Source organism: Barbus barbus (genome assembly GCF_936440315.1).
Source record: "Barbus barbus genome assembly, chromosome: 24".
NCBI lineage: Eukaryota > Metazoa > Chordata > Actinopteri > Cypriniformes > Cyprinidae > Barbus > Barbus barbus.
In genome coordinates this window covers 1,782,671-1,796,668 of record NC_136752.1, presented here as the reverse complement: position 1 = coordinate 1,796,668, position 13,998 = coordinate 1,782,671, and the positions used below count along the sequence as shown (strand labels likewise).

General features: G+C 37.7%; 1 protein-coding gene across 9 annotated transcripts in view; it reads right to left on the bottom strand.

Moving 5' to 3' along the window:
- Window positions 1-7,903: 7,903 nt before the first annotated feature.
- The window catches only part of LOC306844069 (protein 4.1-like), a 104,094-nt gene continuing 97,999 nt past the window's right edge, over window positions 7,904-13,998 (bottom strand). For 4 of the 9 annotated variants that reach the window (XM_079375931.1, XM_079375934.1, XM_079375936.1 and 1 more), the window contains one exon: window positions 7,916-8,898. The gene's annotated coding sequence lies outside the window, so the exon portion shown is untranslated. Of the gene's footprint in view, window positions 8,899-13,998 lie in introns of all 9 variants that reach the window. The other 5 variants (XM_079375937.1, XM_079375938.1, XM_079375932.1 and 2 more) reach the window with 3 other exon arrangements.

Genomic DNA, 13,998 nt, shown 5'->3' with positions numbered 1-13,998 from the left:
GTATGTTGCTTTGGATAAAGTGTCATTGTAAATGTATAAAGGTATATCGTAAAACCCAAGGTAAAAGCATTACTATGTCACTTCCGGTGTGAGAACGCTGGCACGTTTGTGCTGCCGCTTCACGCTGGTATCTTGTCTGTTTGTTTGTTTATACGTCTTTGGATATTCCTCTGGAATATTTGGATATATTTTGCTTGTAATTTTGTGAAATGTTTATTTTCGGTAATTTCACGGAATATGTCTGGAAGCCCTGCTGTCAGTCTATTTACCGTTTTTTTGTTTGTTTTTGTTTTTACAGTGTGTGTTCGTCTGTGTGCAGTGTGCCTGAGCTCTAGCACATAAACCACAATGACGTGACACTACACAACTACACTACACTACAATACATTCTCTTCCACCTTTAAATGTACACTACACAACTACACTACACTACAATACATTCTCTTCCACCTTTAAATGTACACTACACAACACCAATGCTTTAATGCAATAAATGTGTGAAACGGTAAAAGATGTGTATTAAGGCTAGAGAACCCTCACTACATTCAGAAGCACACTCAAAGTTCAAAAAGACTTTCAGATCCCATTTTAAGTGAATTTCAGTTCTCATCTACAAGACAGAAGAAACTGCTGTAAAAGAGCAGACGTACAGTACACACATGACAGGATGACTGAAAGTGTTAAAAAAAATTAAAATGTAAGTTCATTCTTATGTGGTGCTTAAGTTTTTCTTCTTATAGGAGCCAATGGCACCTTATTTGACATTTTTTGTCTGCAATACTTACTTTAGTATTTGATCTGTGGAAGCTGAGGAGGAAACCACTAATGAAGTAGTGATGAAAATAAAGGAAAAGAAAGAGAACTCACTCCTGCAGAAGCAAAGGGAAGAAAGATGACTGATGGCCAGAGAAGAAAGCAGAGGTCAAACAGAGAATAAAAAATCATTACTGTTGTCATTGATAATGAAGCGTTAGCATGAATGTGCAATCAAAATATGCAAATAAATTGTCATTATAATGACAAATAGCCATTGCAGGAGACTTCTAACCGTTACTTTAGACATTAATAAATGTACAGACTGAAGACAGGGTGCATTTCCTCAGATTCACCTCTGAAAACAGCATAACTGGAGCACGCTGCTCGTTTATAATGAGTGTGATTGTGTAAAATAAATGGTCTAATTGGTGAAACTCTGTTCAGTTCAGACCTGTAATGAAAAGATCATTTCAAACTATCAAGCAATTAAATCAGTGAAAGCGTGAGAAAGTAGCAAATAAACACTAAACCTGTCGTCTGTGCACTTTAATAATTAGTTCATTTTCTGACATTAGAGATGGTTAGGGTGAATGAACGCAGTGCCATCAGTGAGATAAACGACCTCCTTTGGCGGTTATGAAACTCTTCTTGTGTTTGGCAACCAGAAGTTTCATTTTGTAATTTGGAGTCAAATTCCAGCAGCGGAAAGCATCGCTCATTAACGCGTCCTCCTGTCTTGACTGATGAATCGCTGAGTTCAGAAGCATGGACGCAGGTCTCAGTATATTTCAGTCTGAAGCTCAAATCCTCTTCCAGTCTGGAGAAAAGATGATGAAGAGAAGCCAGCGACTTCAGCAGAGTACACCAGAGACAAACACATAAAACACATCTACTCTACCTTCTTTTTAACCATTTCCTTCAGTTATTTCATTCAAATACTGAATTAGAAATGTGATTCAAAATATGGTAATTATCTAAATCCGGGGTCATGACTGATTCTGTTACTGTCATAGTCTACTTTAAAATGAAAACACTGTCATCATTTATTCTCCCTCATATTGTTTCAAATCCATGATTTTGGTTCATCTTTGGAACACATGAAGATATTTTTTATGAAATCTGAGAGATTTCTGTCTCTCCATTGAAAGTCCACTTAAAGTCACGCAAAACTTTGATGCTTCAAGATATTGTAAAAGCAATACATATGAATCGAATCCAACTCTCCTGAAGAGACATGTCTGCTTTATATGATGAACAGATTCAGTTTAGGCTTATATTGACATATATACTGTGATTAACACACATAGATGGAGCTCATCAAATCTGGCAAACAAGGCTACGTGTTACTGCTAAAGCACAAAGCTAAATTAAATCAACACAAACACCCGTTTGTCGCATCTCAGGGATAAATTGTATGTTTTTAAGAAAGGCAGTATGCCAAATAAATCTGCATGCATGAAGTCTAGAGTGAGCGTCCCGTGTTTCAAACTGATTCAAACACAGTCCATGTGTTCATGAATCTGATTACACTGATTCACTAAAAAGAACTGGACTACAGAAAGACTGGTTTCCTTGCCATTGTTCTGCAGTAAAGCTCTTTTTATGCTGCAGCTTTGTGTTTGAAAGTGAACAGTCACATGTTCATTCTGTTGTGAGAGACTAGTTTCAACGAAATACTTTTGGGGCTTCAGATTCATTTACAGTACTTGTAGTCAATTTCTTTAATCCTGTACAGCCTGATATGGGAAATAATAGCCAGAATTTTAATTTTTTTGGGAGATGGACCACTTTACTGAACCTTAGACAAATTTTTTTAATCTAAAAATATGCGTATCATATTTGATCCATCAGGCTTTTATGGCTCATATAGTGTGATAAAGTGAGAATATGGAGATAAAAATTGTAGATTTGAAGATTTGAGACGCACTGATTTTTCTAGAAAATGATTGATGGAGAATCAAGTAAAGCTGAGCTGCTTCAGTCCAGTAAGAGTTCATCTGGAGATATGACTGCAGTTATTCTGACCTTTACTTGAGAAAAATCAGTCAAGATTTGACACGAGAAGCAGCAGCTGAAGCTGAACGCTTGTACAAAAACACAGTCTAAACTATAATCAGACGACAGAAGACATGCAGAAGATTGTGTGCGACAAGTTTATCAGCAAAGTTTTGATCGTGTCGATCATTTAGAAATGTATGTATCAGATGCGATACAGTAGACTTTATAGAGTTAAATAAAAGAGAGGTCAAGGAAACATAAAATTACCCTTTAAGGACACATTTTTTTTTTCTTTCTTTTTTTCTGTGAGTCCATTAGAGGGCCATTTTTGGCTTTAACTTCAACCTCCAATTTTAGTAAGTGCATCAGAAAGCAAAGCAAATCCAATTTAGGAGAAAAACAAACCGAGAGTAAAGTAGTGTTACAGTCTAAATATAAAAAGCAATTGATTTAATCAGATTGTCTGGGCTGTGTAATCAAACACAGTGATCAACACAGGAGAAAAAACAGTGATCTCTACAGAGAAAAGAAAGAAACAGGAGAGACAGAGAGAGAGCAGGAGACAAGCAGGAGATCAAAGATGCATTGGGTTTCTTTATCAAATGCCAGCGTATGTAAATGAAGCCGTCAGGAGCACAAACCACAGACATGATAAAGGCTTTTAATCTTCGTGAAAATGCCTGTCATGAGCTGCTCATTTCAATAACTCAAGACACAGTGTCTACAGAGAAAAAACAGAAAACACCTCACAACTTCCAGCTCTTCAGCTCGTGTCAGGATGACCTGAACGCTGCTTTCACTCAGGTCCAGTGTGAGACTGTCCTACTGAGAGGCTGCAAGTAGGATTTAAAATAAATTACATGGACAAGCTTATTTTGGTGATGATTATGTGCAGATGAAAGGTCATACAGCACTGATGCACTGGACTTGAAGTCTTCTTAAGTTATATGTGTCCCTGCAGCACAGAAGCAGTCATGAGTAGCACAGGTATATTTGTAGCAATAGCCAACAATACATTGTATGGGTCACAATTATACATTTCTCTTTTATGACAAAAATCATTAGGATATTAAGTAAAGATCATGTTCCATGAAGATATTTTGTAAATTTCCTACCGTAAATATATCAAAACTTCATTTTTGATTAGTAATATGCATTGCTAAGAACTTCATTTGAACAACTTTAAAGATGATTTTCTCAATATTTAGATTTTTTTGCACCCTCAGATTCCAGATTTTCTAATAGTTGTATCTCAGACAAATATTGTCCTATCATAACAAACCATACATCAATGGAAAGATTATTTATTCAGCTTCCAGATGATGCAAAACTCTCAATTTAAAAAAAATGACACTTATGACTGGTTTTGGTCACAAATGTTGCTTTGTGTGAGAAACACACTGAAAAACAAGTTAACATCTCTCTAAACATCTTTCCTATGGTCCTTCATGCCATTTCAATACATACTATTCAAAACAGGCATATTGTATGTCGTCACACAAAAAAACAGTTTTGAAACTTCAAAACTTGTATGAATTCTCATATTTTCAATGTTTGTGAGAATTGATAATCAGTCAGTAATGACTTGAGTTTCAGTGATTCCCTCATTTTGCTTCTGAAGAGCTATAAAGCGTGAGTTAAAGTGCTTTTCTTTAGATTTCTTTTCCAGTTCTCCTATCACTAATCATCTGTTTTCCAAAAGAAATCAAATCCTAACTCTGTGTTATACTGACAGGTTTCAGAGACAGAAAGCACAGATCTTCCTCCATTAGCAGCACTGAACCTCCGTGTTCACTACTTCTGACATGCATTCGTGTGTTTGTCCTCTCTGTTGATGTGATTTGTTCTGATAACAACAGAAAACACAGAGAGAGAAGTTCAGAGGTCAGTCAGTGAAGCATTAACCAGCTGCCGTAAATCCCTCTAAATCATCACGGGTTTCAGCTTTGCCTCAGAGCCCAAAGTCCAGCTGCAGGGCCGAGCTGATGTCCACCGCAGTGGTGTTTCTGAGCGAGGTCCCGGGATGGTTTCTGTGGACGGGAGTCTTCTTCCCCGTGACGGCTCTCCTGCTGCTGCTCATCGCTCTCCTCGGCTGGAAACTCAGAGAGAGTAAGACACCCATTAATCTACTCACTCTAGCCATGAGACGCAGCAGGGGAACATATACATTACCATTCAAAAGTTCAGGAAGACATTTTTAAAGGCTGAATTTATTTGATCAAAAATATAGTAAAATTGTGAAATATTAATACAATTTAAATCAGCTGTTTTCTGTGTGAATATGTGTTAAACTGTAATTTATTTCTGTGATCTGCAGCTGTATTTTCAGCATCATTACTGCAGTCTTCAGTGTCACATGATCTTCAGAAATCATAATAATATACTGATTTACTGCTCAACAAACATTTCTGATTATTATCCATGTTGAACACAGTTGTGCTGCTCAATATATTTATGGAAACTGAGATACATTTGATTTTTTACTACTCTTTGATGAATAGAAACTTTCTTTAGCAACATAATGTTTTACTGTCATTTGTGATCAATTTAATGCATCCTTGCTGAATAAAAGTATACATTTCTTCCAGGAATAATAATTAAAAAAAAACTTTTTGAATAGTAGTATATGTGTATATACTGTATATTCTCACCATAACAGTATGAATGTCAATAATAATAAATAATGAGTTATTTAAAAGTCCACATACTGTAGGACCTACACTATATTTATGTGCAATAGGTCAAAAGTGTACTTACTAAAATATACTGAGAAGCTTAAAAGCTTCAGCTAGATACTTTAATGAAGTAATTTTGATTACATATTTTAAGATTCGATCTTACAATCTTTTTTGTCATAACGGATGTTAAACCATCCCAGTCTTGGTAGCAGCACTAACATCAGTTCATCATGTTATCACTGCATCATCATCACCATCAACTTAAGAAACCAGCAGAATAAATTACACAACACACACTGACACAAACCTTTTCAGCTTGATTTAACAAATGGGTGTTTTTCATCCCTCTAACTTAATTTAGTAATTAGTCATTTAGTGTGTTGGAACAGGAAATGAAGAATGAAAGCCATCAAATATCAGAAATTCAACAAATGTGTGTTTTAATGCCGATGTATTAAAGATGCTGATTGATAAGATGCTAATGAGTTAGCTGAGCTTTCAGACTGCAAGGCAATGTTAGTATGTTTGACACATAAAGAGGATTTCTCCAAAGAATCAGTCTGATTTAAGATTTACCATTCGCTTCTGTGTTTAGTTTGCAAAGGTTAAAAAGATAGTTCACCCAAAAATGAAAATCCTGTCATTCAGTCACCCTCATGTTGTTTCAAGCCTGTATGAGTATCTTTCTTCTGTTGAACACAAAAGAAGATAGTTTGAAGAATGCTGGTAACCAAACAGCTGACGGTAGCCATTGACTTCCATAGCATTTATTTTCTTCATACTATGGAAGTCATAAACTAAGGCTACCAGCAACTGTTTGGTTACATCAAAACATCTTTTGTGTTCAACAGAAGAAACTCATTTAGGTTTGGTCGAGTAAATGATGACAGGATTTTTATTTTCAGGTCTCGATCCCTTCAGTAAAACACAGACTGCAGATGAGAAGCTGAGAGTCAGAGCTTCTGGTGTCTGTCACAGAGCAGATGAAAGAGGTCAGAGACTCCAGGCCATGATGAGAGAGAGTTTGTGCTGCTGTTCATCAGACTCCCTTCTATCTTCCAGCAGAGGACGAGCTGGCCGTGACACCAGACCCTCGGCGAACGGCCCTTCATCTGTGTTACGGGCCACGCCGCGGACAGAGCAGACGACACGAGCATAAAACACACAGTGGATGAAGAGCGTCCAGATCACATCAGAGACCAACGAGAAGCACAACTCGAGCCTCCACCTCTCCCCAAAAAGCAGACTGTGGAAGTCTTGAGACACATGCATATTATATTTAGAAAGAAAAGCGTTTCCATGCGGTCTCATGTCACTGGTGAAGCTTCATCTCCGGAAGTGTGTAGTGTTTGTAATGAATATCAAATATATCAAGCCTCTTTGTTTACGGCTGTACTGATCACACATCACTGTACCAACTCTTATGAATGCAAAATCATTTATGCCCTTTACAGTATCCTCCTCCTCTACATCAGAAATGGGAATTTTAGGCTTCAACCTGACCAGGATAAATGAGCAAAACCATAAAGAATAAGCATCTCCTGTTGGAGTCACACAGCAGGATGAACTTGAAGAGGATGCGTCACACTAGCTAGGACACAAAAACCAGCTCGCAAGCTCAGACATCACGAAACTACCAAGGTCTTTGTATTATTTCACAGCTTATTCTGATTGCTGACTGACTGACTGAACTAAAAACAGCCTCGGAGAACTTCGGTATTACTTTTAAAATGAATAAAAATGGTGGAGAATCTCCAGAAAACTGAAAATATGAAACTCAGAATGGAGATGAATCGTATATAAATGAATATTGCAATGTTTGTTGTTGTTGAAGTGGACTATCATTAGTATCCTGCCTTTTTTTCAGCTTCCAGCCAAATAGATATTTCTGTAAGTCACTGTATTTTATGGACCGGTCTTTTTGTGCATGCATTTGGAGCTTGGCATGCATTAAACATGCATTCAGCAGTTTGTTTGTTTTTTACACTTTAGGCATTAATAAATAAACAAACAAACAGTGTTTTTGTGTAGAGTCATCTGAATGGTGCACACTCACATAAGATCAAGACCACTTTCATTTCATATACACACTGTTTTAATTATATGGTAAGTACGGGTCAAATGGGACACTTAAGGGGGGGGGGGGGGGGGGGGGGGGTGCTCAATGGTCCTAAATTAAACGTGTATGGGACAGGTCACCTCCCTCGGTGATGCCCACGTTGCTTCTTTTGTGTTGGACAGGTAAAGAAGTTCACTGTTGTGTAGAGCACTCTCTAAAACTCACTAATATCTGCCTAATCCAAGACAATCATGCTGATCCACGTCAATAGATGGCAGTGCAGCGTCTAACGGCACTGGTACTGATAATACATGAAGAACACTGATGCTAATGCTAGCTACACATCTACTGAAAGCACCTTGAATTTCAGACCTGAGTGCAATGAATAAAAACACAGCCAATCACTGAAGATCAAGCAGTCTCAGGATTATTAGAGAATAAACAAACTTTAATTGGAAGAGTGTTACACAATGGGTCGGGTGGGGCATAAAAACATGACAGATCATCCAAAGCTGCTTAAAAAAAGAAAGAGAGAGTCAATTCTACCATTAACTGCTATACACAGGGCTGATGGAGCAGAAGGGAGCAGGGAGAGAGAGAGAGAGAGAGAGAGCAGGGAGCACGGGCCTCGCTCGGCCGCTAGAAACATCAGCGCTGGCAGTTCAATCTCATTTGTTCATTTAATCAAAAGTTTCTGAAACAAATTAAAAAGATTTAATAGGGCAAACAGAGTGACCTCGTCCAAAATCATCTGATTTAAAACAAAGAGAAAAAAAAACCCAACAGGTTTCTACAAATATATATCTGAATATTGGTGCCAGAAAATGGCTGGAGATGAGAAAGTTTCCAAAGAGCTGCCTAGGTTTCATGGTGAATGGGTTTTTTTGCGTTTGTCTTGTTGCTGAGAGAGGTAGAAGCCGCTTGTCCTCTCCTCGGTGGAATGTTTGCGTTTGACTGCATAGAGGAATGATTGGCACTGCCGTCCACCAATGAAAATCATCCTGTGCTGGTCCCTTACAAACACACTGTGACATCAGCAAAGCCTGTCCATCTTTAGCTCCGCCCCCATCGTCATCCCACCCCCTCAACTTCATCTTCATATGCTCACACGCTCCTCCTAATATTACTACACAGTACTCCATTACTCCTCATGAACTAGGAATGTGAATTACTACTTAACAATAAAAATAACATAAATCTGGTCTTCAGAAATGGTAAAGACGATCTTTTGAGGGAAAGAGATAAAACGAAGACTAAAAAAATAAAATGCTACAAATGTTAGCTAAGTGGTTCTGGTTTGAATGACAGAAGATGAAGATGTGTTTCTGTATAGGATCAGAGCCGCTCTTCTCTCCTCCACACGTCCTTCGCCAGATGAACGGATGAACTCTGAGCCGCACTTCAGCTCTGCGAAAGACAAAGCAAACACGTTACTACACAGACCTCTCAAATCAGAGTCATGAGGAGAGTGGGGCACTAACTCAGATTCACAAATACAGTCACAGTCATTTGAACAAATCGGTTGAATGAATGATTCAATGACTCACTCCTGAGTGGCTTCTGCTGCCACCTAATGGAGGATTTATTTTCATATTTAGAGTCTGATTTTTTTCTTCATTTTTTAATAATTTTAATTTATGCAATATTGAATCAACTTTTCTTTTTAAAGCTACATTTTTGTAACGTCTTCTTCAATGCAATGACTTTAATCTTAAGGGGGGTGTCAAATGAGTGATTAATTTAATTAGAATAACTAATCAGCTAGGGCTGGGCGATATTGCCTGAAAAGAAAATCCCTAATTTTTTCACAAAAAATCCGATTTACAATTTAAATAGTTTTTCCCCCCTACTTAAAATCAATCTGCAGATGACAAAGAAATTGTTCAAAACAAGTTCTAACTTTACGGAGTGTCTTTACAGCCCGCCTTGTTGGCAAAGGCTATTTACACTAACTCCGCCCACCAACGTGCGATTGAGTTAGTCAACAAAAAGACGCTCATATAGCATAAATTTCAGTGGTGTAGATGGTAAGGCGTAGGCCTATGCTTTTTGATGCGATTGACCCGAGTTCGATCCTGCCTTATACCAAACTTTTTTTCTCCCTTTACAAATTTCATATAGCATCAGAAAGGCGTTTATTTTCAATAAAAATTAAGGAAATAATCAAAAAGTTGAAAATAAAGTATTGGGTAGGGTTAGGGTAGGTGTAGGGAGGGCTTTGCTGTCCCAATAAGGTGGCATCCATTTAATAATTTGAATTAAGTAAATAAAATGTATTTATATAGCACCTTTCACAGACAAGGAGTCACAAAGTGCTTTAAAACACTTATCAGTAAAACAAATATTCAGTATTCAGAAAGGCACAGGAAACAAGTAACGATTGCTAACGGTTGCCTGTTATATTACCAGTGTTTCCCACAGACTTGGACTTTATTTGTGGCTGCATATATGCAAATTAATTCTCTGCCAGCAGGAGGCGCTTGTAGAGCAGGAGAAATAGCGGTTTCCCCGGTAACGCTGTACACAAATTAGCTCTGCTCACAAACGCTGCTTTATCAGACATTATACAAGATGAAACGAAAATGACATCCAAAACAGTCGGTTTCCTTCAGAAATGCAGTGATATAAAGACACCCGCCCCGTGATTCAATTCTGAAACGTGCAGCGCTTGCTTATTCAACGAAGTCAAAGCTTTTTTAAAAAAAAAAAAAACGATTTGTGGCGGTCAGTTTTGATATTGTGGCAGGCCGCCACAAATAAACCAATGTATGGGAAACACTGCATTACAGAACATCACATTTCACTTAGCCTACCACATAGAGTAAGGAGAGATGACCGAGGACGATGACGAATGATTTGCAGCTCATGAGCACCATGACAAACATCTAATCTTGTAAAATGTGTGGTAAGTAGGCCACTGCCGCTCCATAGTAAAGACAGAGTACGTGCGATCGCCAATCTCGAAAGGGAAACTAAAAAGCCATCGTGCATTCAAAAGCAGTTTCAATGCCATGCATAATAGCGGCTCCATGATGCCCACAATTATGATTACCTAATGATATAACTGCGAGAGAAAGTATTGATATTTATCTCCTATTTATTGGAGTTCTGTAGTATGTCTTTTTTTTTTTTCATTTTCATTCAAACAAGTCGACATAAACTACACATTCGAGTTAATCGATGAAATTAATTTATCGCCCAGCTCTATAATCAGCAAACATGCAAACAGATTCAAAGTTGTAATCACTTGACATCCATTCTATTAGCTAATGCAGTGACCTAAAGTATTATTTTCTTAAAGTATTTCATTTTCATAAAGCAGCCAGCAGAACATGAAATATTCAGATCATTAGAAGATACTTATCCCAAAGCACCTGACACACTTTACACCACAGATGGCTTTCATTTCATAAACACTTCAGCCAAATCATTTCCATGATTCTTTTCACTGATAATACATGTGTGACCCTGCAGCACAAAAGCAGTCTGAAGTCGCTGGGGTATATTTGTAATAGCCAACAATACATTGTTTGGGTCAAAATTATACATTTTTATTTTATGCCAAAAATCATTAGGATATTAAGTAAAGATCATGTTCCATGAAGATATTTTGTAAATTATCCTACCGTAAATATATCAAAACTTCATTTCTGATTAGTAATATGCATTGCTAAGAACTTCATTTGAACAACTTTAAAGGAGATTTTCTCAATATTTAAATTTTTTTGCTCCCTCAGATTCCAGATTTTCAAATAGTTGTATCTCAGACAAATATTGTCCGATCATAACAAACCATACATCAATGGAAAGATTATTTATTCAGTTTTCAGATGATGTTTTGAAAAATTGACACTTATGGTTGGTTTTGTGGCCCAGGGTCAAATTTGTTATGTTGTTGCTGAATATATTTGCTCATGCTTATTTTCCCTGATAAGGCCCTTTTTTAATATATAAGGTCACATGACACAAATCATGCCATGTGCTAGACTGAGTTAATGATCTCACCCCTCTTCTTAGACTAGTCCTCAAAAACAGTGTGCAAACAGCACATAAAGATTTTAGTTCTTGAAAATTGATCCTGCACTCAAATCTAGCTGTCGTTTGAAGAGAGGCGGGAACGTTTGGACATTCAACAGCGGTGCTAACACTTCTCCTCCACGGCATTTACCATGATGAAGCTTCACACAGTCAAACTCAACATGATGTACTGTATCACTGATGAAACCCTGTAAACGCAGCGCTCGTCTCTCGCCGTCCTCCTCGGCTGGTATCGAGTACAGTCAGCCGGGCTCTAGATTTGAATACATATCCTGCAGATGTCCTGGCCTGTGAGCAGTGGCAGAGCTGTGATATTTCTAATCCCAATACAACACAGTCGCCCACTGTTGACACATCCGGAGGGAAGCGCTGAGAAGCGCCTTTAATCTCTCAGAGGAGCTCATTGTTTGCTGGGGTGGAGGTCACGCTCATATGGGCTCTAAAGCACTTCCTCTCAGCGCTGCATCTGTTCATAATGAGGTCCTGGAACAAGCACTGCCGATGGACACGACAGAATCACGAAAACACAACACATCTAGCTGCCTTAAAGTCAATGATGCCACCTACACTGCACACAGAGTGACATCAGGCACTCTCTGTCTAGGATGCTTATAAGGTTATTAAACACTTGTGAAGTCTGAATATTAACCACAGCAAATTTGAGTCTCTAACTCTAACCTCTAGCACCACCAACTGTCCAAATTTGCACTTTACATTTATGCTAATAACCTTTGAACCAAATGGCTAAAAACATTTTTTGAAACATTTTTAAAACCTTTCCAAACTCCTCCTCGACTGTTGCTCTGATTTTCACAAAAAATTAAATCAGATCATTTTTAGACCACAGTGAGAAAAATGTGTGGAATTCAAGTTGATTAGTTAAACCGTTCTCAACAAAGAGCAAACCAAAACGAACTTGAGGCTATTTATCCTCCGTGCTTTAGCATATTGAGATCAAATTTGGTGTGTTATGACAAGCAAGACTTGTGAGTACTGCACAGTTTCAGCACAGCGCCAATTAGTGGTCAGGAGACATGAAAAACAGCTATTTCTCCTCAACTTCTGAACGGCCATTTTAAACTTTGACATAAAATGCTACAAATGCATTGGTGTGTCATTACAAAACTATGTATGTGCCATTGCCACCATGCCCTGAAGGTACTCAAAACGTTTCAGGCCAGCACCACCTTGTGGTCAAACATTATAATGAAATGTAAACAAAAAAATGCTGATAGCTTTATATTAGTTTAGCCTATTATCATGTGACTGGTAGTGTTAATTTCGTTAACGAAAACTATGATGAAAATTGTTCATTGTTGAGCTATTTTACCATGACTAATACGAGACGAAGACGAGATGACAATAAGGTCAATAAACAATAACTGACTATATCATCAACATGCAATTTTGTTGACGATAAAAGACAAGACGAAAATGTACTACCAAAATGTATTTTATTTTCATCAAAAAAGGAGACAAATATTATTGTGGACTGCTGTACGCGACCTCTACTATGCTTGTGTGCCAGAGTTCAAACCCCAGAATCAGAGCTTATCTGTTGCAAGGGTACATATGCCCAGTATTTGCTCATTTGTTTTGCAATCTGGCAACCATGCACAAACGCTCGCTCTTCATTGCGGAAGTGCCGCCGACGATGATTTGCAAACACGGAAAACAAGCTGGAGTGTAGTGATCTAAATGCAAGCGTCACTCAGCCAGTCTGTCTTCTGTCATGAGATCTCAACTGTATTGTTTGCTATTGTGGTCGCTGAATAGATGCTCTTACTCAACCGCTCGTTTTAATAGAGAAATAGGCTATTGCAATTTGGAATTATTGGAATTGCTATTAGGATAATATTTTTCGTTTGGTTTACCAGTTTTCATAATGTAGACAGAAAGCATGCATAAGTCTTTGAAATTAATTGATATAATAAATAGCCTATAATAAATCAGTACACTAGATGATGTAAAATAAACCGTGTATGAGTTGACATTCTATTGAAGTAAATTTCTCAAATGACAACTATCATTACGATTACAATTTTGAGCTATTTTTTTTATTATCAGTTTAACCATTATACAGCATGAAGAAAATGTGACTTGGATTTCATTGACTAAAATGCTCAACACTTCGTCGACTAAAACTTGACTAAGCAAAAACGGGACAAGGTTGACTTATGCACTATGTACTCAACCATTTAGTATATGAATTTTATAAGGTTATTTTGTCATTCATAATCAGAGTCTGATAGCCCCCCCTCTTCGCTACGTAATTAAAACTGCAACAGTTGAGTGCATGAAGTGGCCAACTTCCCATACTTCATTACTGGAATCTTCAGTGTGAACACACTACTCACACTGTTTATACTACAAAACATCACAGAATAATGTACAAGTACAAATGGCTGCCAAAATCAACACTGCTGCCATGCTTGCTTAGCTCCTCATGTTGCCTCTGTTGTGCTTGCC